Below are 20,414 nucleotides of genomic sequence, written 5' to 3'. Positions count from 1 at the left end.
AACAATCATCTTTTCTCCCATAATCTCTCCTCTTCTTAACTCCCTTATTGCTGTTGAGGGTACCAATATCTTCTCAGTCACCCAGGCTCATAACCTGGGTATTATCCTTGACTCCTCACTCTCTCTCGCCCACCCCCACCTCCCATATCCAATCTATTGTCAAGTGTGGTTAATTCTGCCTTTGCAATATTTCACATATGTGCCCCATTCTTTCCTGGGACACTGCCACCACCCTGGTATAGACCCTCATCACTTCATGTGAGAGAAATGATTATGATTCACTAATGATTTGAGGGGGATTTAAAGTTCCCCCTTTTCTCTATCTTCATTTCAAGACCTCAGTCTCTGAAGGTTGAGCTAACCTTCTCCTCTATCCAACCCCACCCAACCTTTCAAGGAATCTCTAGTCCAAGGTGAATTCCATTCTATCAAGCTTGGGTGGAGATAGACCCGTTTGTCTACATTACCCAAGGCTGGCGGGTATAGAGATAGTCTCTCAGTCCAAGGATGACATGATGTCACTCTCAGCCCCTCATTGGAGTAAGTCCGTTTCTCTTTGTAAAATCCACCCCTCATTAATTGTTAACCAATCAGAGTTGATTCCCACCCTGGGTAACACTTATTCTTCCAAGGACATATAAACTATGAGCCCACCACTATGACTGTCTTGGGTCTAAGAGAGAGATGGCCAAATGACCATCCTTTTATTAAAATGCTGGCATTATTAATAAAATGGCTAAAATCCCCAGAAATTAATTGTCTCAAACCTTTTTAAATGCCATACATTCCTGGACTATGGTAATAACCTTCTAATTGGTCTCTCTGCCTCACGTTTCTCTCCACTCCAGTGCATTTTTCACTCAGCTGCCAAAGTGATCTTCCTAAAATACAGATCTGATCATATCACCACCCTTCTCAATAAACTATAAAGGCTCCTAATTACCCCCAGATTCAAATATAAAATCTCATTTGGCTTTTAAAATTCTTCACAATCTGGCCCCACCTACCTTCCCAATCTGCTTCCTACTTGATTTCTTTCCAAACAGTCTATGATCCAGTGACATTGACCTCCCTTGCTGTTCCTCATATAAGACAATTCATCTTCATGCATTTTCTTTTTTTAAAAATTCAATTTTGTTTTCAGTTCTAAATTCTCTCCGTTCCTCTCTCTACCCATTGAGAAGTCAAGGGAAAAAAACCCTATTATTACATATATATATATAGACAAACAAAGCAAATTCCTGCATTAAGTCAAAAAAGAAAAGAGAAAGAAAGAAAGAAAGAAAAGAAAATATTCTTCAGTCTGCACTCTGAATCCATCAGCTCACTATCTGAAGGTAGACAGAATGTTTCACCATGATTTCTTTAGAATTGTGATTGGTCATTTCGTTGATCAGTTACTAAGTCAAAGTTGATTATCTTTATAATATTGCTGTTATTGTATGATTGTTCTCTTGGTTCTGCTCATTCATTCTGCACCAATTCATACAGGTCTTCCCAGGTTTTTCTGAAACCATCCCCTTCATCATTTATTATAGCACAATAGTATTCCATCACAATCATATATCACAATTTGCTCAGTCATTCCTCAATTGATAGTCATTCCCTCAGTTTCCACTTCTACATCATCACAAGAGCAGCATCACACAGAACAGCAGCTATAAATATTTTTGTATGTTGTATGGGTCCTTTTCTTCTTTCTTTTATTTCTTAAGAGTATAGATGAAGTAGCTTATATCACCACCATGCATTTTCATTGACTCTCCTACAGGCTTGGAATGCTCTCCAAACTTGCCTGTACCTTCTGGCTTCCCTGGCTTTGTTCAAGTGTCAATTAAAACCCCATCTTCTTATTGAAGCCTTTCATGGTCCCCTCTTAATGCTAGTGCCTTCCCTCTGTGATTATCTTAAATTTACCCTGTATATATCTTGTTTGTACAAGTGTTTTTACACGTTGTCTCCTCCATTAGAGTGTGAGCTTCTTGAGGATTGGTATTGTCTTTTGGATTTCTTTGTATCCTCATTGCTTATCACAGTGCCTGGCACACTGTAATCACTTAATAAATGCTTGTTAACTTGACTTAATTGGCAGGGCTCAGAGACAGGGCAGCTGATCCAGGCTGGAAGATCTTAGGAGGTAGTGCCAGGGTAGATGGTAAGACCTGCTGGTCTTCCGCCTCATCAGAAAGAATGGAGTTGTTGACACCATATTTTTCTTGGATATCTTCCATACCACTTGTTCAATCAAATAAGTCAACAAGCATTTATTAAAGGCTTAGCATGTGACAGCTGCTGGGAATGCAAATGCAAAAGTGAGACAGGTCTTGCCCTCCAGGAACTTACATTCTATTAAGGGGAGATAACATGTCCACAGATAAACAGAGAATATACACAATACATATCAGGGTATGTGTGTATGTCTACATACATAAACTTACACATAAATATATAAATGCATATATTATATATTTAAATATATAAATACATATGTTACATATATTTGTATATATAAATACATGCAGTATATGCATTATTAATAAATGTGTGTATATGTAATATGTGTGTATATATATGTATGTGTATATATATATGTATGTGTGTGTGTGTATATATATATATAGATAGATAGATATATATTTTTATATATGCACATATACATTCACATGCACACACATACACATTTTTGTGCATGGTAGTCACCGAGGATACAAAGGCAAAAACTAAACAGAACTTGCCTTCAAGACATTAATATCCTAATAAGGGAAATTATATTCACATGTATAGGTATAAGCAAAAGACATCTAAAACAGATGTAAGATCACCTAGGATAGGAAGGGGGATGGGGAATGGACTAGGAAAGGCTTTCTGATGAAGGTGCTATTTTATCTTAGTCTTGAAAGAAACCAGAGATTCCAAGAGGAAGATGTGAGAGAGAGTACTGTTGTCATTCAGTCAGTCAATAAGCATTTATTAAGCACCTACTATGTTCCAGGCACCATGTGGGAGACAGCTGGGACGAAGGGATAAACACAGGAAAGAGAGTGTTGTGTGTGAAGAACAGCAAGAAGGTCAGTGTGGCTACACCAAAGAGTGTGTAGATGAGAGCAATGTGTAATAAGACTGGAAAAGCAGGCGAGTGTCAGGTTCTGAAGAACTGCATTGTTATTGTTTAGCCTTCATTTTTAAAGAGGACCAATGACATCACGGAGGATGTCTTGACTGGTGTGTGAATTGGATTTAAGTGAGACAGAGTTGCATAAAGTCAATCTTCCTGAGTCACTGGAGTCTAGTAGCAAGCTGAAAGTCAACATGACTGGTGATAGCCGGGGATGCAGTGGATGACCTTGGCATCTCTGATGTCTGACTAAGCTCTAAGCACTGCACAGCGCCTGCTTCAGCCTCCCAAACTGGTCTCAGCTGTCCATTCCACCAAGGGAAGTCTTCACACGATTGGGGTAGATACCCACTAACTCACCAACAGATTTGAGGCCCATCAGTTATCCTCAACCTGGGTGGCTTCCCAGCAGCTGAAGAACTTTAAATGCCAAATAAAGGAATTCATATCTGATCCTAGAGGTAACAGAGTCATTGGAATTTAAAGAGTAGTGTAGATCAGGGCTTGATTCACTGTTTTGCTGAGTGTCTTAAGAAAATGATAAAGAAAACATTAATAATATAACTTAGAAGTGTGTCCTATGGTACATTGTTTTGGTTCAGAGTTAAACTTTTACCAGCATACCCCTGGGAGGTTATATGATTAGATCTATGCTTCAGGAAAATCACTGGTGGCCGGCTGAGGTGGATGATAGTAGGAAGAGAATTAAGGAAGGGAGACTGAACGCTATTGCAATAGCTGACAACAGAGGCCAAAATCGGGTGGAAGCTATCTGACTGGAGAGAAGCGAGGGTCCACAATAGACGTTGGGAAACAGAAATGACAAGATTTGGTAACTGACACTACACGTGGGGGATGAGAGTGGGGAATCAAAGACACTCTGGGGGTTTACAAGCCTGAGGGACTGGAAGGATGATGGTACCTCCCCCCACAAAAAAGAGAAAGAGGGGGCTTAGAAAAGGAGTGTGCATGGATGAAATATGATGAGTTCTCTTCTGGAACACAGTAAGTCTGAGATGCCCATGGATTGTTGTTTGTCCTTCGTTCTCAAAGAGGACCATGGCATCAGGGAGGTGATGCCATGACTTGCAGATGAATTGGATTTAAGTGAGGCAGGGCTGTGCAAAGTCACCAGCCTCACTTTCTCCTCCAGAGCCATCTGGGTCCAGTGACAAGATATAGATCAGGACAACTGGAGATGGTTCCCTGCCTATCGAACATGCAGTCTGAAACATCCAAAAGGCAGTTGGTAAAATGGGATTATAGCTCAGGAGAGGAACTAGGGCTATATATATAGGTCTGGGAGGCACCTGACAAAAGGTGATAAAGGTCTCGATGGCACATATTCATAGAATCATAGAATGTAAGAGCTAAAAGGGACCTTAGAGGTGAATGAGTCAAGACCTCTCATTTCAATGAAGATGAAACAGAGAGGCAGAAAGGGGAATTTGCCTGAGGCCACACAGCTAGAAAGCCCCAGAGCTAGACACCCAGCCACCTGGTACCTAGTCCAGCGTTCTCTGCACTACACAACACAGACATAAAGAGACTGGAGGCAGAGTTGCAACTAGGAATTCTTTCACCTGGAGTAGAAATACATAATCTCAGATTCAGAGTTGGAAGGGACCTTAGCAGTTATCAAGTCTAACCCTCACATTTTATATATAAGGAAGAAAGAAAGGAAACACGCACTTAATAAACAGCTACAATGGACCAGGCATTGTGCTAAGTCTGACAATTATCATTTCATTTGATCCTCACACCAACCTTGGGAGGGAGGTGTTTATTATTATTTCCATTTTACAATTGAGGAAACTGAGGCAGATAGAGGTTAAATGATTTGCCCAGGGTCACACAGATGGTAAGGTTCTGAGGCTGGATTTAAGGATTTTAACTCAAGCCTTCTTGACACCAGGCTCTCAGCTATAGTCACTGTGCCACTGGTTGTCATGAAGAAACTGAAACCTAGGGAGATTAAATGTCTTACCAGAGGTCATATAAGTAGAAAATGACCAAATCAGGAATTGAACCCAGGTCTTATGACTGCAGAGCGGCATAGTCTAGATAGAGTGCCAGGCCTGGAGTCAGAAAGACTCACCCTCATGGGTTCAGATCTGGTCTCAGATACTTACTAGCTGTGTGACCCTGGGCAAGTCATTTATCCCTGTTTGCCTCAGCTTACTCATCTGTAAAAGGAGCTGGAGAAAGAAGGAAATGTCAAACCACTTCAGTATCTCTTCCAAGAAAACCCCAAATGGGGTCATGAAGAGTCAGACACGACTGAAAAATAACTGAATGATACCTAGGGACATGGAGTCACTGAACCCATCACAACTGAGTGCCATATGAAGAAAAACATGCCTGCAGGAAAGTATCTGAAACACTCTTGCATGTCCCCCATCCTAGGTAACAGAGATTCAGCCAGCCCATCAAATTCAGTCTTTCTGGTATGAGGCTGCTCAAGCTACAGCCTGAGAAATGTAACCAGGCTCTGGGTGTGGGCGGCACTCAATGTAACCCTAAAGGTGAGTTACTCTATTCATTGTGGTATTGGTTAGGACACATAATAAATGGTAATTAAATGTAATAATGCTGAGAGTAACAGATTCATGGTATGCATTCATATGGGAGAAAACCTAGCTGGCTCTGCAGTTCAGGGATGCTGAGCGGGGCAGTAGAAGGAACATTAGACCAGGAAGTCAGAAGATCTGGATTTGAATTCTGGCTCTGTTACTTCCAACCTGTGTGACCTTGGACAAATCATTCTACTTTTCTGAGCCTCCGTTTTCTTATCTGTAAAATAGAGAGACTACTAATGATATGACCTACTCCCTCACCAGGTCATTGTTATAAAGATCAAATTAGATAATGTGAGAATTTTGCCAAATGAAAAGTAATACATACATGTGAGAGGCAGCTAGGTGGCTCAGTGGATAGATCACAGAACTGAGAGTCAGGAAGACCTGAGTTCAAATCCGGTCTCAGACACTCACTAGCTGTGTGACTATGGGCAAGTCACTTAATGTCTCTTTGCCTTGAGCCACTGGAGGAGAAAATGGCAAGCCATTCTAGTATTTTTTGCCAAGAAAACTCCAAACGGGGTCACGAAGAGTCGGACATGACTGAATGCCTGAACAATAACAAAATATAAATGTGAGATGATGATGATGATGATAACGATAAAGCAGCAGAAAGTACATCAGAGCAGGGTGCTTCTCCTAGCTTTGCCACAGCTGTGTGGCTGTGAACGAAGCATTCCTCTCTGAGCCGGTTTCTTCATCTACGAAATGACAAGGCTAGACTAATCAGCTGTCTCTCAGTTGCTTTACAGTGCTTGATTCTATGTGTGGTGACATATGAAAAGCATCTTATTTTCCATGTTGATAGACTGGGAAGCAGGTTCAGGCCCCAGATTTGTCACTAACCATGTGACTTTGGGCACGTCCCTTCCCCTTTTTGAAACTCAGCTTCCTCTTCTGTAAAATGGGCTAGATCATGTCTAAGGTCCCTTCTGGTTCTAATATGCTGGGTGCTACTTTGTTAATTAGGCCTGAGTTGGGAGGTTGGGATCAAGGCAGAAGAGTTAGAAGCATGGAATGACTTATGAAAACCGCTCTTGTAGAATATTTTGAAAGAAATTAATTTCATTAATCTCACAAGGAGACAGAAAAGTATTCCACTGGTCAAAGAGAGCCGAGATTCTTAATGTTGTTTCGAGGATCTCTTTTGGTACTCTGCTAAAACATATGTACCTTTTTGTACAATAATATTTTTAAATAATTAAAAGAAATGCTAGATTTCAGTTAGAGATTAGTAACTATATATGTTTTTCCTCATTCAAGTTCACAGAACCCTCAAAATCTATCCACAAATTCCTAGAAGATCTGTGGACCTCATATTAAGAATCCCTTCACTGATGGTGAAAAATGTTATCCACCTCAAGAGAAAGAATTGATGGAGTTTAAATACAGATTGAGGCAAACTTTTGAAACTTTATTTTTCTTGTCCATGTTTTCTTTTGTAACATGGCTAATATGGAAATGTTTTGCATGATTGCACACGTATATCAAATTGCTTGCCTTCTCAAGGAGGGAGGAGGAGAGAGAGGGGGGAAGAGAATTTGAAACTCAATTTTTTTTAAATGTTGAAAAAATTATTTTTACACATAACTGAGAAAATTTTTAAAAAAGAACCCCTTCTATAGTGTTCAGTAGTGGACAGATATGTACAATAAAGGTAGGATACCTGGGCTAAATTTTCTTGTCATTTTTCCCCCCTACCTTAAATTTATTTACATGGCAAGACAGAGAGGATCTTGGGAATTTCTAACCTTAAGTCAGATAAGTAACAGAAATCTTAGCCCCAGACCTACTGGTTAAAGGAAATACTTAATCTTAGGCTAAGTACATCCTGCCTGACTTTTCTTGACTGAATGTGGTAGCTCATAGCTTTCACCAAAGAGCTTCAGCCTGCCTCTATCAGAGAGTGGCTTTCGAGTCAACACACCCTATCAGCCTGGAACTGAGGTGGGTGGCAGGAGGCCTGAAGGGGGTGAAAGTCACAAGTCAGTTCTCAGGAGCATTTCAGAAAAGACCATGAAACCAGTGCAGCGACTTGCCCAGGAAAAAAAAGACACGCATATATGTGCAAACACATGCATTAAGTGCACACTCACACAGAAGCAGAGAACACTAGAAAAATAATGTGTTAGCCTGATGCGGGCCCACACAAGAGCAAAAGACATCAGGGCCTACAGCATTGGGACAAGAGTTGCTCCTCCACAAATGTTCTATATACATGTGCCCCTTCACGTTTAGCCCCTGGCTCTGTGTTCCTCTTGTGTGTGTCCCCATTTGTGAACCCTATGCATGTCTACTCTTTCCACAGATAGCGTTTGTAATTGTTGGGGGTTCCTCAGGTTTATGTAAGAATTTTGTTTTTGCTATTTCTGTTACTATGATATTTCATTAAATGCCTTTGCTTTGAACTAATGATTATATTATTTGATTGACCAGTAGATGTCAATATATCAGAAGGCTCTCATAAGCTATGGTATTAAATATATGTAAATTAAGAGAGCCCTTTATACCTGGGGTAGTTTTTCTGAGGGTCCCATGTTCTAGAGGTAGGTGAATTAGGTCCTATAAACAGCTTGGTGGTGCAGAAGACAGAGGGTCAGGCCCAGAGTTAGAAAGACCTATGTTCAAATTCTGTCTCAAATAACTTATCAGTTGTGTGACCCTGGGCAAATCTTTTCACTTCTGCTTGCCTTAGTTTCCCCATCTGTAAGTTGGGGATAATAGCAATTACCTCCCAGGGTTGTTGTGAGGATCAAATGAGATAATAATTGTAAAGCACTTAACATGGTGCCCAGCACACAGTAGGCACTATGTAACTGTTAGCTGTTATTATCATTTTTCTGTACGTGTTTATTGTAGACAGAGGATGGGTACTCTAAGCATTTTAAACAATCTCCCAAGTGCTTTAACAAAGATAAGGTTTGCTGTCTGAATTCAAGGGCTGTCACTGGCAAGGTGCTTGAAAACCGAGCTGCTTCACTCCTAGGTGACAACATTATTTCCTGGCTCCAAAGAACATTTATTTACTTGGAAACTCTGAAGTTCATCTACAGCCCAGCTTGGCAGAATTATTGTAGGTTCTGGGTCGGAAATAACAGGAGAGGCATAATTAACCCCATTCTATTTAAGGAGGCCTGAAGCAGCAAGCAGCTACAGCAGTTTCTAAATTGGCTGTCATAATTTTGCAGCTGCTAGGTGAAGGACAGGGACAATACAAATTAAGTTGGATGGGCCTACCCACACAATGAGCCCCTGGTGTCTTAACATCCTTCCTCTCTGTGGCCCTCCTTTCAGCCGTAGAGAATAACCAGACAGAGAGATATGAAAAGACAGAGGCAGAGAGACAGAGAGAGATGGAAAGAGACAGAGGCAGAAAGAGAAAGAGGGAGAGAAAAAGAGAGAGAAAAGAGAAAGGGATAGAGAGAGAGATATAGAAGGAGAGACAGAGATATAGATGGAAAGAGAGAGAGGAAAAGAGAGAGAGAAAAGAGACAGAGATAAAATATATAGAAGCAGAAAGACAGAGAGAGATGGAAACAGAGGCAGAGAGATAGAGATGGAAAGAGACACAGGCAAAAAGAAAGGGAGAGAAAAAAGAGAGAGAAGAGAGAGAGAAAGGGATGGAGAGAAACATAAAAGGTGGGAGGGAGGGAGAGAAAGATAGAGAGACAGAGAGAGGCACAGAGCGATAGGGAGAAATGAAAAGATACAGAAGCAAAGAGACAGAGACAGAGAGAGATGAAAAGATAGAAGCACAGAGATAGAGCTGGAAAGAGACAGAGGCAGAAAGAGATGGAGAGAAAAGAGAGAGAAAGGCATGGAGAGAGACATAGAGAGAAACATATGGAAAGAGTGGCAGAGAGAGAAAGGAGAGAAAAGAGAGACAGAGAAAGAGACAGAAGTGAGATAGAAACAGAGACAGCGAGATGGAGAGAGGGAGAGAAGGGGAGAAAGAAGAGAGAGAGACAGACATATAAAAATAGAGGCAGAGAGACAGAGACAGAGAGATGGAAAGAGGTAGAGTGGTGGCGGAGAGAACATGAGAGAACAGAAACAGAGACAGAAAGGGTGGGGTAGGGTGGAGGGGGTGGCAGAAGGAGAGACAGAAAGAGAATGTGCCTGGAAAGGCAAGCAGCACAGAAAGTGCCAGCGGCTGCTTGCCTGAAGCACCCCCCCAAAGAAGATTTCAGTGCCAGTAATCTTAACTTGGGGTCCAAGAACTTCTTGTTTTAATATTTTCATAACTGTATTTCAATATGATTTTCTTTGCAAACGTCTATTTTCACTTACACACTTAAAAACATTATTCTGAGAAGGGGTCCATAGGCTTAACTAGGCTGCCAAGAGGGCTGTGACACCAAAAAAAGGTTAAGAATTCCTGGTCCAAAGCAGTTGGAGAATCAGCTCAAGTCTGCATCAAAGCAGGAGGGATTCTGGCGTCTGGAGCAGAGTGAGGCCCTCGTAAGACACAAGACGGCTCTGACTCAGTGGGACCACACGCTCTCTCTGTGCTAAACTCTTCGGGTACTTCTCTTCTCCAGCAGCATTTGTCAGCCCGAACGGGGCCTCCGTGTGGTATTTAGATTTTCCACCAAAGACTTCTCTGCTGTTCAGTCATTTTGGTCTTGACCCCATTTGGGGTTTTCTCAACAAAGACACTGGAGTGGTTTGCCATTTCCTTCTCCAGCTCATTTTACAGATGAGGAAACTGAGGCAAACAGGGATAAGTGACACGCCCAGGGTCACACAGTTAGTAAGTATCTGAGGCCGTATTTGAACTCAGGAAGATGAGTTTTCCTGACTCCTGGCACCATATCAAGCAGTTGCCTGAATTTTGGTACCGTGTCTCAGTACGTCACAGCACAGGAAATTTAAGCTCTTTGAGGGCAGAGACGGTTTCGTTTTTTTCTTATTCATATCGCCAGCACTTAGCACAGTGCCTGGCACACAGTAGGTGCTTAATAAATATTTACTGACTGATTAGCCATACCTATAATTCTCCCACTTCTGTAAAGAAAGGAGGTCAGTCTCAGTTTCCTCTTGCCAAGAGTCCCTTCCCAGCTGCTTGTTTCTCCACAGAATCCTGCGTGCTTAGCTCAGAGCTGATGGCCATCTCACTCTAGCTTTCAGGGAGGGCAGGGGAAGGCAAGAAAATCACTTCCTGATTCAACAAAGGGGTTTTGAGGTGTTGAATGAAGACAGGAGGGTTTTGCTATGATATGGTAGCTTGACACTGGCTGCTTAGCATAACTGGGTCTAGAGTATGAATGGCGCTTAGAAGCTAACCTCTAAAAAAAAGTGAAGTAATTTGCCCAAAGTCATACAGATGACCAGAACTTGAACCCAGAACCTAACTCCAAATTCTTACCACAATACCATCCTGCTTAATATGTGGGCCAGTGATTTCTTCCAAGAAATGAATGAATCTGGAACCATTAATCATTCAGTTTAGTCACACAACAAGAACCATATCCACTCCCTGTCTCGGACTGGATAGACTGGAGTGGGGGGTGGGGAGACTTGCAGAGAGACTAATTAATTAGATGATTATTTTGAGAGTCCAGGAAAGAGGTTGGAGAAAAGCTGATTCAGAATGATGGGCATGTGAGTAGGGAGAAAGGAGAAAAATGACCAAAAAAATGGCAACCGATTGGATATGTGGGGAGTCAAGGTTGATACTGAAGTCATCTGGGAGACTGGAAGGAAGGTGGTGCTTTGGCCAGAAAAAGGGATGTTTGGAAGATAGGTGGGTTTTTTGCTTTGGACACATTCAATTGCCCGTGTCTGTACCTCTATAGTGCCTTGCATAGTGCTGTATGCAGAATCCTGTTTTTTTTCTGGACTTGCCTTTACAGTCTATATACTGCTCTCCTCCCTCACCTTCTCTTAGAATTTCTGCTTTGCTTTAAGGCTCAGACAAGTTATACCAGGTCCACAACATTGGTAAGAAAATCAACTTCAAGGTAATCTCTATTTTTAATGCTATACCAATCAAATTACCAAAGGGATACTTTACCAAATCTGATAAAATAACAAAATTCATGCGGAAAGAGAAAACATCTACAATATTAAGAGACATGATCAAAAGAGGAAGGAACAAAAAGGGAATGGGAGAATAGAGATTCCACTACCAGCACCAGTCATTAAAACCATATGATATGGGTTAAAAAACAGAGAGGAAAGGACAGCTAGATGGCACAAGGATAGAGCACCAGCCCTGGAGTCAGGAGGACCTGAGTTCAGATCAGACCTCAGATCAGACACTTATTAGCTATGTGACCCTGGGCAAGTCACTTAACTCTGTCTCACAAAAATAAATAAATTAATTAATTTAAAAAAACCAAAACAAACAGAGAGGAAGATCAACTGAACAGCCTCCATGAGAGAAGTAGAAGCAATGAAACTCAATACTGATGTTTGATAAGCTGTGAAAACATAAATTACTTAGGAAAGAACTCCTTAGTTAATAAATTGCTGGGAAAACTGGAAACAGGTCCAAGAGAAATTAGGCTTAGATCAGTATCTTACAAGACACTTCACAATACATTCTAGATGGATATACGGCCTTGACATTAAAGAGCATAATATTAAAAAAATTAGAAGAGAAGCTGTAGGTAGGACATAGATTCTTAGCCAGACAAGAGCCAAAGGCAATTACAAAAGATAAAATAGCTAACTTTGAGTACATGAAAATGAAAAGTTTTTGCACAAACAAAATTAATGAGCCTAGGTTAAGAAGGGAAAGGGCTGAATGGTGGAAAAAATCTTTGTATCACATGTCTCTGATAAGGGTTTGGTATTCAAGCTATATGAACAATTAGCATATATGTGTACATGTAAATGTGTATATGCATATGTATGTGTGTGTGTGTATATATATGTATATATATATACACACACACACACACACACATATGTGGCCATGGTTATGGATATCTATAGATATAGATAATATAGCTATAGCAGTAGATATCTACAGTCAAAAGCCATTTCCTAATAGTTGAGTGGTGAAAGGGTAGGAACAATTCTCAAAAGAAAAATTGCAAACCATTAACCACCCTGTGAAAGAATGCTCAAATGACTAAAAATGAGATAAATGCAAATCAAAACAACCTCGAGGTTTCACAGCCTGAAAACTGATATATATGACAAAAGATGAGAAGTGTCAATGTTGGAGCAGTTGTGGGAGGATGGTCACACTGATATGATGTTGGTGGAGCTGTGAATAGGCGCAACCATTTGGGAAAGCAATTTGGAATTGTGCAAATAAAGTGACTAAAACGTCCATACCTTCCATCCCAGAGATTCCACTACTAGGCCTATACCCCTAGGGCTATATCTTAAAGACATCATGGATAAGAAGAAAGTCCCCACAGCCACCAAAATATTTGTAGCAACACTTTTTGTGATCGCTAAGAATTGGAAATAAAGTAGATGCCCATTGATTGGTGATGACAAATTAGAGATGCAAGAAAATACCTACATGAACTGAGGCAGAGTGAAGTAAGCAGAACCAAGAAAACAATATATACAATGACTGCAACAATGTAAATGGAAAGCACCACCCTCCCTCCCCCCTTCCCCCCCAATCACAAGTGAATATAAAAAAAAGCATGGCCCAAAGGAAGAACATGGACCCAAAGAAGAGATCTGAGAAGAGAGAGAATTGCCCCAACTCTCTGCAGAGGTGAAAGGTCCATAAGTGTTATATACTCCACATATTAATTCCCCTTATTATTTTCTCCTTTTTTGTCTTTAAAAATTCTGTTAGGTGGGATGACTGTCTGGGAGGAGGGTAGGGTAAATTAGGGTGATATTTTTAAAAAATACATCAATAAAAACATTTCTTTTTAAAAGAAAAAAATTTTTGGAGACTTAAAAACTCTTGTTCAAAATGTTCAACCATGTCTCTGGAGGATCTATGATTAGACGTTACTCCCTTCCTGACAGAGGGGTGATAGACACAAGGTACAGGAAGAGAGACTTAGTTTTGGACATGATCATTGTATGAATTCAGTTTGTCTATGTTTATTTTTTCAAGGAATTTTCCTCCTTTCAGTTTTTAATTGGGGAATTAGGGTGGGGTTTAGTAATAGTGATGCCAAAAAAAGGGGGCCATTTAAATGTTTTAAATGTACAAAAGAGAACAGAAGGAAATTCAGAAGGAAGCACGAACAGCAGTTTTGAAAACAACATTTAGAACTTATATGCTTAAAAAAGCAATTTGTATGAAATGGATATGGTTCTGCTGTGTATATGGAAATGTTCTCGTTCAGAATAAAAAATTTTTAATAAAAAAAATTTTAAGTCCTTTCAAGTCCCACCATCTGCGGGAGGCCCTTCCTGATCTCCCCTGCTGCTAGTGCCTCTCCATCTGAGGCCACCTTGGACCTCCTCTGTATGTGGTCCTGTACCTATGTCCTCCCTGGGTTAGAATTTTGTAGATCAATGCTCCTTTGCTGATCAACAGTGGGATGGGGCTGGGAAGGGACTGAGGCCCTTCCAGTTTGAGTGAAAGAGGAGGCTCAAGCTCAGAAGAGAAAAAAAAATGTTTTTAAAAAATGAAGAGGGGGCAGGTAGGTGGTGCAGTGGATAGAGCAGCGACTCTGAAGTCAGGAGGACCTGAGTTCAAAACCAGCCTCAGATCAAACACTTGACGCTTACTAGCTGTGTGACCCTAGGCCAGTCACTTAACCCCAATTGCCTAAAAAAAAAAAATGAAGAGGAAGAAGGTATGAAGGAAGGGAAAGAAGGAGAGAAGGAGGAGGGAAGGAAGAGAGCAAAAGATGGAGGGAGTAAAGAAGGGAGGGAAAGAAGGGAGGAAGGAAGGGACAGAGGGAAGGAAAGAGGAAAGGAGGGAGGAGGAAGGAAAGGAGGGAAAGAAGAAAGGGAGAAAACAGGGAAGGGAGAGAGGGAAGAAAGGAGGGAGAGGAGGAGGGAAGGAGGAAGAGAGCATCTTCCTTTCTGAGTTTATTACACATTACTCTCCTTCACACACTGCACCTTCCAGGCAAACTATTCTACCTGTTAATCCTCAAACACAACCTTCTGCCTTGATGTCTTAGCACAAGCCATCCTCCATCCTCCATGTCGGGAATCTAGTCCCTCATTACCTGCTAGCGCCTCCCCCCACCCCCATTACCCTGTGGTTTTTTTCCCCTATCTATTTAGTGTCTACTTATCCAGGTCCTCCTGTCTGCCACAGAAGCTCCCAGAGGCAGGGCTCTTTCCCGTTTTTGGTTTGTCTTTATCCCCAATACCTAGCACAGGACCTGCTTGATAAGTGCTTATAAATCAATTAACTTCATTCATAAAGTCCACTCTCTAATTTTACAAATGAGAAAACTGAGGCTGGGGGGGAGGGTGAGGTGACTGGTCCAGGGTCATACACTGTAGTAAGTTGCAGAGATGGGATCTGAGCCCAGGTCCTTTGAGGCCAAATCCCATTGTTCTGCCAGTACTCTACACCAGAACTCTATTAAATTGAATAGAAGTTGCCCAATAAGGGCTGGTTGAATGAATGCATTAATAATATTGTCTAGACACAGTCTGTGCCCTTGGGGAATTCGCTGCCTAGGAGGGGACTGAGGAGCAGCAAAAGTAACTCAACCCCTAATACCAATCAATGCAACAACTGGGGAGGTGCTGGTGTAGGTCTGGCAAGGAAAGTGGGTCTTTAATTGTGCCAGGAAGTTCAGAAAGCTATTGCAAGCATTTCCCTAGGGGATTCATATAAGAACACCTAGTCTGGAGGCCACTTATCAGATCCTCCTCTCCTAAAGTCTAAACTCCAGTGGGACCTCTCTGCTCTCCACTACAACCCAACTCTATGGTCAACTGTTGGGTCCCCTCCCACCATCCTCTACAATCCAGCTTCCCATCATTGAAGTACCAGCCTTCCCTCCTCCCTCAAAGCTTCCTCAATCATCATCTAATAACCTGATAAAATGTAATAGCAATTACTCTCGACCACTAGAAAGCTGGCCCCAGATACACAATCCTCCCCAGGGAAATGTAGAGCAGATGAAAAGTAGAGCTCATTGAGCTAGGCCAGGAGTTGCTAATTTCCCTGGATCCAGCTGATGAGTCTGACTCCTTCCCCCCCAAGAAAAGTGCTGGGCTTATCATAGCCTATCTGGGGGAACAGATTTCTTTCAAACTATGGTGTGGGCAAGTTATTCTCCACTGCCTTAAATAAGGTGGCTTGTTAAGAAGGCTAAGTCTAAAGGAGAGCTGTCATGGCCTAGAGGTTAAGGCACTGGACCTGGAGTCAGGAAGACTTGGAATTCATTTGATTCTAAGCAAGTCATTTAATCACTCAGTGCCTCAGTTTCCTCATCTGCAAAACATAAATTTATGATCCTATGAAAAATCCTAAAGTCCCTTACTGCACTTAACATTTAGAACTATGAAAGACAGAAATCAGAAGACCTAAGTCCTGCTCCAGGCTTTGTCACTTACTTGCTATCAGCTTAATCAAATAAGTTTCTCTCTCTGAGATTTAGTTTCTTCATCTGTAAAATAAAGATAGCCCCTGGGCCCTGACCTCTTCACAAGGTTGTTGTGAGGATAAAATGTAATACTGATGGAAGGTCCTTTGGAAACTGTTAAGGGCTGGCAGGGTGGGTCAAGTCAACAAGCATTTATTAAACACCTACTATTTGCAAGCACTATTCTAAGGGTTGAGGATACAAAGGCTCCTACTTCCCACCTTCAAGCTTTCATTTTAATGGGGGAAGAAAACACTTAAACAGGATAGACGCGTACCAACAGGGCCTATTTGATCCTGGAGGGAATAAGAAACCAGTGGAGCTGAGTGAGAATGGAAGGGGATGCCGTGGTCACAGCTGTGCTTTAGGAAGATAACTTTGAAGGGAGGACGGCCTGGAGGAAGGGAAGAGACCCAAGGCAGGGACATCAAACAAAAAGCTACCGTCCCTCGAAAAAAGCCTTGGATTTGGAGGACCCAGGTTCAAATCCTACAACCTTGGGTAAGGCTAGGCAACTCACTTGTTGGGCCCTGGTTTCATCTGTAAAAAGAGGCAGTTAAGCTACACAGCCCTTTGTGGTCCCCCCTGGCTCTAAATCTACAATTCTAGGAACTATGTCAAGGTATCAGGGATCTAATGTGATTTCCCCCACCCCCCACCGCCCCAGGGGTGTTGACATTCCAAATCCAGAGACTGGAGGGGAGGGCAACACAACCCAAAGTGTTAAATGTCAGAGACATTTCAGGTGCCAGGAAGAAGGGAGGAAAATGACATGTGTTGGGGTAGGCAGGAGGGAACAGGGACTGTAATAGCTTTCCTGGAGTATTTGAAATTTCACTCTCTAGGTGATCATTTGTTCTGCTTAGACATAGGGCTGGCTATGCTATGATGTAGTCAGTCAGTCAACAAGAATTTATTAAGTGCTTACTAGGTGCCAGGCACTGGGTTTAAGTCATAGGGACACAAAGGAAGAAAAGGGAAAAAAAGTATAGTGAGAGTAGGGGCTGAAACTCAGCTCAAATGAAATTGTTGAATTATCTATGTTTTGTCCTTGGACTCCCTGCCTCCCAAGTGGTTTCAACAGGAAGTAGCCCCTGGGAACATTTGTCCCCCTTAGACGGAAAAGAAACTGCACTCTTTGAAGGACACCTGGAGACAATTCTGCCTTATAGGGATTACTTTTAAAGGACTCAGATTGACTCATTTCTCTCTATGCTCTGACCATCCTGGCTTAGAACGCTCATGGAGCTGGTGTCTGTCCTCACACCTGTATTTATACTGTGCACCCTTCTCCACCCCTGCTGGCCTCTGGCCCCCCACCCAGACCCCACTTCTGTTTATAACAATCCCAAAGCTCTCTAAACAGAAGGCTAAAGCCAGTGTGCCTCCGGAGAGGGGAAAACATGACTGCCCCAAGCACCCGAGAGGAAAGTTGTCACCAGCTCAAGAGGGGGGAAATACTGACAATCACAGCTGAGCTGCCCAACAGCTTTGCGGCTTGACCCATTACACAGATCCGCTGATCTGAGAAGGGGAGGGGGCTTCCTGCTAGATTCAGTGCAGAGTGGGAAAGGGTGAGGGGCTGATCTTTTGGGGTCATCGGCCTCAATTTTCTTTTTTCTCCCTGGGCTGCAGATTCTTCTACTGCACGACTTAAGTATGCTCTTGCTCGCCAAGCACCCCTGGTCCAGGCCCCTTTCCTTTCCCCATCTCTAGGTCGTGTGTGTGTGTGTGTGTGTGTGTGTGTGTGTGTGTGTGTGTGTGTGTGTGTGTGTGTGTGTGTGTGTGTGTGTGTGTGTGTGTGTGTGTGTGTGTGTGTGTGTGTGTGCGCGCGCGCCTTTTCCCCATCTCTAGCTCCTAGTTCGGGGTGCATGTGGCAGTGTGCGTTCGCCTTTCCCCATCTCTTGCTCCCGGGGCGGGTGTGTTGCAGGAGGGTGGGGGGCAGTCTGGGGAGGACACACTTTTTCAAACTAGTCTTCTCTCCCAGATGTGGCCCGGAGGGCTTACTATCACTGAGGCACGATTCCCTCCCTCCCCCCTCCCCAGCCTTCCCCAAGCCTGGCTCCAAGTGACGGGTGGAGCTGGGAGGAGAAAGGAGACGCACCTGAGAGCGGCCCGCGGCGGAGGCGAGCTCAGCGCGCGCCCAGCTCCGGTCCGGCGAAGAGTCCTCCCGCATCGGGCAGCCGCCGGCCAGCCGGGCTGTGCCTCCCGCAGGCACACATCACACACACGCTCACTCCGGGCCAGGGAGGAAGCAGCCCAGCGTCATATGCCTGAGCTCCGGGGATCAGCGTCTGCGCCTCGGGATAGGGCTGTCCCACATTCGAGTTTCCCCTCCGCCCACCTAACCTCCCTCCCACACTCGGTCCAAACACCCAGAGATAGATGGAGTCAGACCAGAGCCACCGGAACACAGCCCTCGAGCATCCTAGGATGTCGCGATCTAGCGCTTTACAAAGGACCTCCAAAGTGTTACAAAGGACCTGAAAAGCGATTTAAGCCAGTCCGGGAATCATGCGGGTGAGGCTCCAGGGACATGCACAATCATCTCCCTCCTCCAGGTAGAGGTGACACGCAGGCACGCGCACACTCACGCACACACACACACCTCTTAACCAGCCTGGGTGCCCCCACGCAGCCTGAGCACACGCTGACCACATCCACCCCATATGCCTCCTTCAAACTCTAGTGGGACTGCGGGTGTCAGGCAGCCCTGATCTAGAGATCCTGCCTCATTGATGCCCCTCGACTCAGTTTGGAGGGTGCTGTAATTAGCAGACGACAGGGGGTGGGGGTGGGGACAGATGGGAAACCAGGTCACTAGGAGAAAGGCTAATAAAAGAAAGGAGGCCACAGACTCTTAGTACCCAACAGCTGGAAGGAACTTTTGAGGCCATATAGTTTAATCTTTAATTTGGGGTAAAATGCACTCCTTTTGAAGTCAAGGGACTTGGGTTCAAATTCCCGCTGGGCTATATCCTAGCTGCATGACCTTAGCAGGTCTCTCCCCATCTCCCAGCCTCTTAGTTCTCCTCTAGAAAAGATGAGGCTGGTTTGACTAAATCATCTCTATGGTCCTTTTCATTTCTAAATTCAGCGATTTTACAGATGAGGAAACAGGCCGAAGACAGAGGAAATTATTGCAAATTATTAATCCCTCTCACTTTTGATTCTTTTGTTCAGCCTTGCAAGGGTAGTGTTGTCCTTCCACTTGGACCGTTGAAGTTAATCTCTGAAAAGGGATGGATATAAGAGGAAAAGAGTTTTTGTAATTACCAGCGATGGAGTATGGTACCGTTGGGCTTGGGGTGGTTAGGGATTTCTACCCCCTTCATCTACTGAACAAGTGCCAGGGAGAAAACACATTTCCAGTAGTTTCATCCCCAAACCCTGTTAATGAGTTTTTCCTTGTCCTTGTCTTGAGATTTAAAAACCTCCTTTTGACATCTCTGCAATAGACAATGCCTGGATGAAAATGTCATACTATTAAAATACGGGTCTGCTTAAAAAAGAAACCCCAAACTGCAGAAGCCAAATCTGTCTCCCACAGGTTACACAAGGCAAAGAGGACAGCGGTGCTTGTAAGGTTAGCTTTCTATGGCTACACCCTCAGTTCTGACGTTGGTGAGGCACAGTGTTAACACGCTGGAACTTGGTACCTGCTGCCTTGCCTCCACCACCACCACACTCCACTCTCCCACAGGTCCAGACTCTTGCAGAGGCCTGGACACGTCTAAGACTCTCCCCATCAGGTAGAGATTCATGAGTCCAAAAGCCATCCCATCTTGATGGGTTAACAAGTTTCACCCTTCAGAGACTTGGACTGGATTTATCCTGTGGCAGCTGCAGACAGAACAGGAATTTATCCTTCTGAAGCAATTCCTCAGCCTGTCAGACCCACCCTCTACCTAAGAACTCCAGGTTTGAGGGCCACAAAAGAATGCCATTGTCTTGCAGACTGGTGCCTGAAAAAAAGCAATGAACCTGAACCCTGAGTCTGAGGACTGTAGTTCAAGAGCTGCCAGCTAAGTTCAAATCCCAGCTGGGCTGTTTGTTTCCTGGGTGACCTCGAGTCCAACCCTCAACTTATAGATTAGAAAACTGAGGTCCAGAGGTTAAGAGACTTGTCCCGAGTCACACAGGTGGGGCAAAGCTGGGGTCAGAACACAGGTCCCATGACTTGCCACACATCGCTCTTTGTAAAGTTCACTGCAAATCTTAAAGCACTAC

General features: G+C 43.3%; 1 protein-coding gene across 1 annotated transcript in view; it reads right to left on the bottom strand.

The window, feature by feature from the left end:
* Positions 1-18,666, bottom strand: part of GPR68 (G protein-coupled receptor 68) — a 49,736-nt gene extending 31,070 nt beyond the window's left edge. Inside the window, exon 1 of the mRNA XM_021000383.2 lies at positions 18,289-18,666. The gene's annotated coding sequence lies outside the window, so the exon portion shown is untranslated. The remainder of the gene's footprint in view (positions 1-18,288) is intronic.
* Positions 18,667-20,414: the final 1,748 nt, after the last annotated feature.

This window comes from Phascolarctos cinereus, unplaced genomic scaffold (genome assembly GCF_003287225.1).
Source record: "Phascolarctos cinereus isolate Bilbo 61053 unplaced genomic scaffold, phaCin_HiC Scaffold_3;HRSCAF=262, whole genome shotgun sequence".
Lineage (NCBI taxonomy): Eukaryota > Metazoa > Chordata > Mammalia > Diprotodontia > Phascolarctidae > Phascolarctos > Phascolarctos cinereus.
Note: the sequence above shows the minus strand (reverse complement) of the source record. Positions and strands in the feature narration are given on the sequence as shown.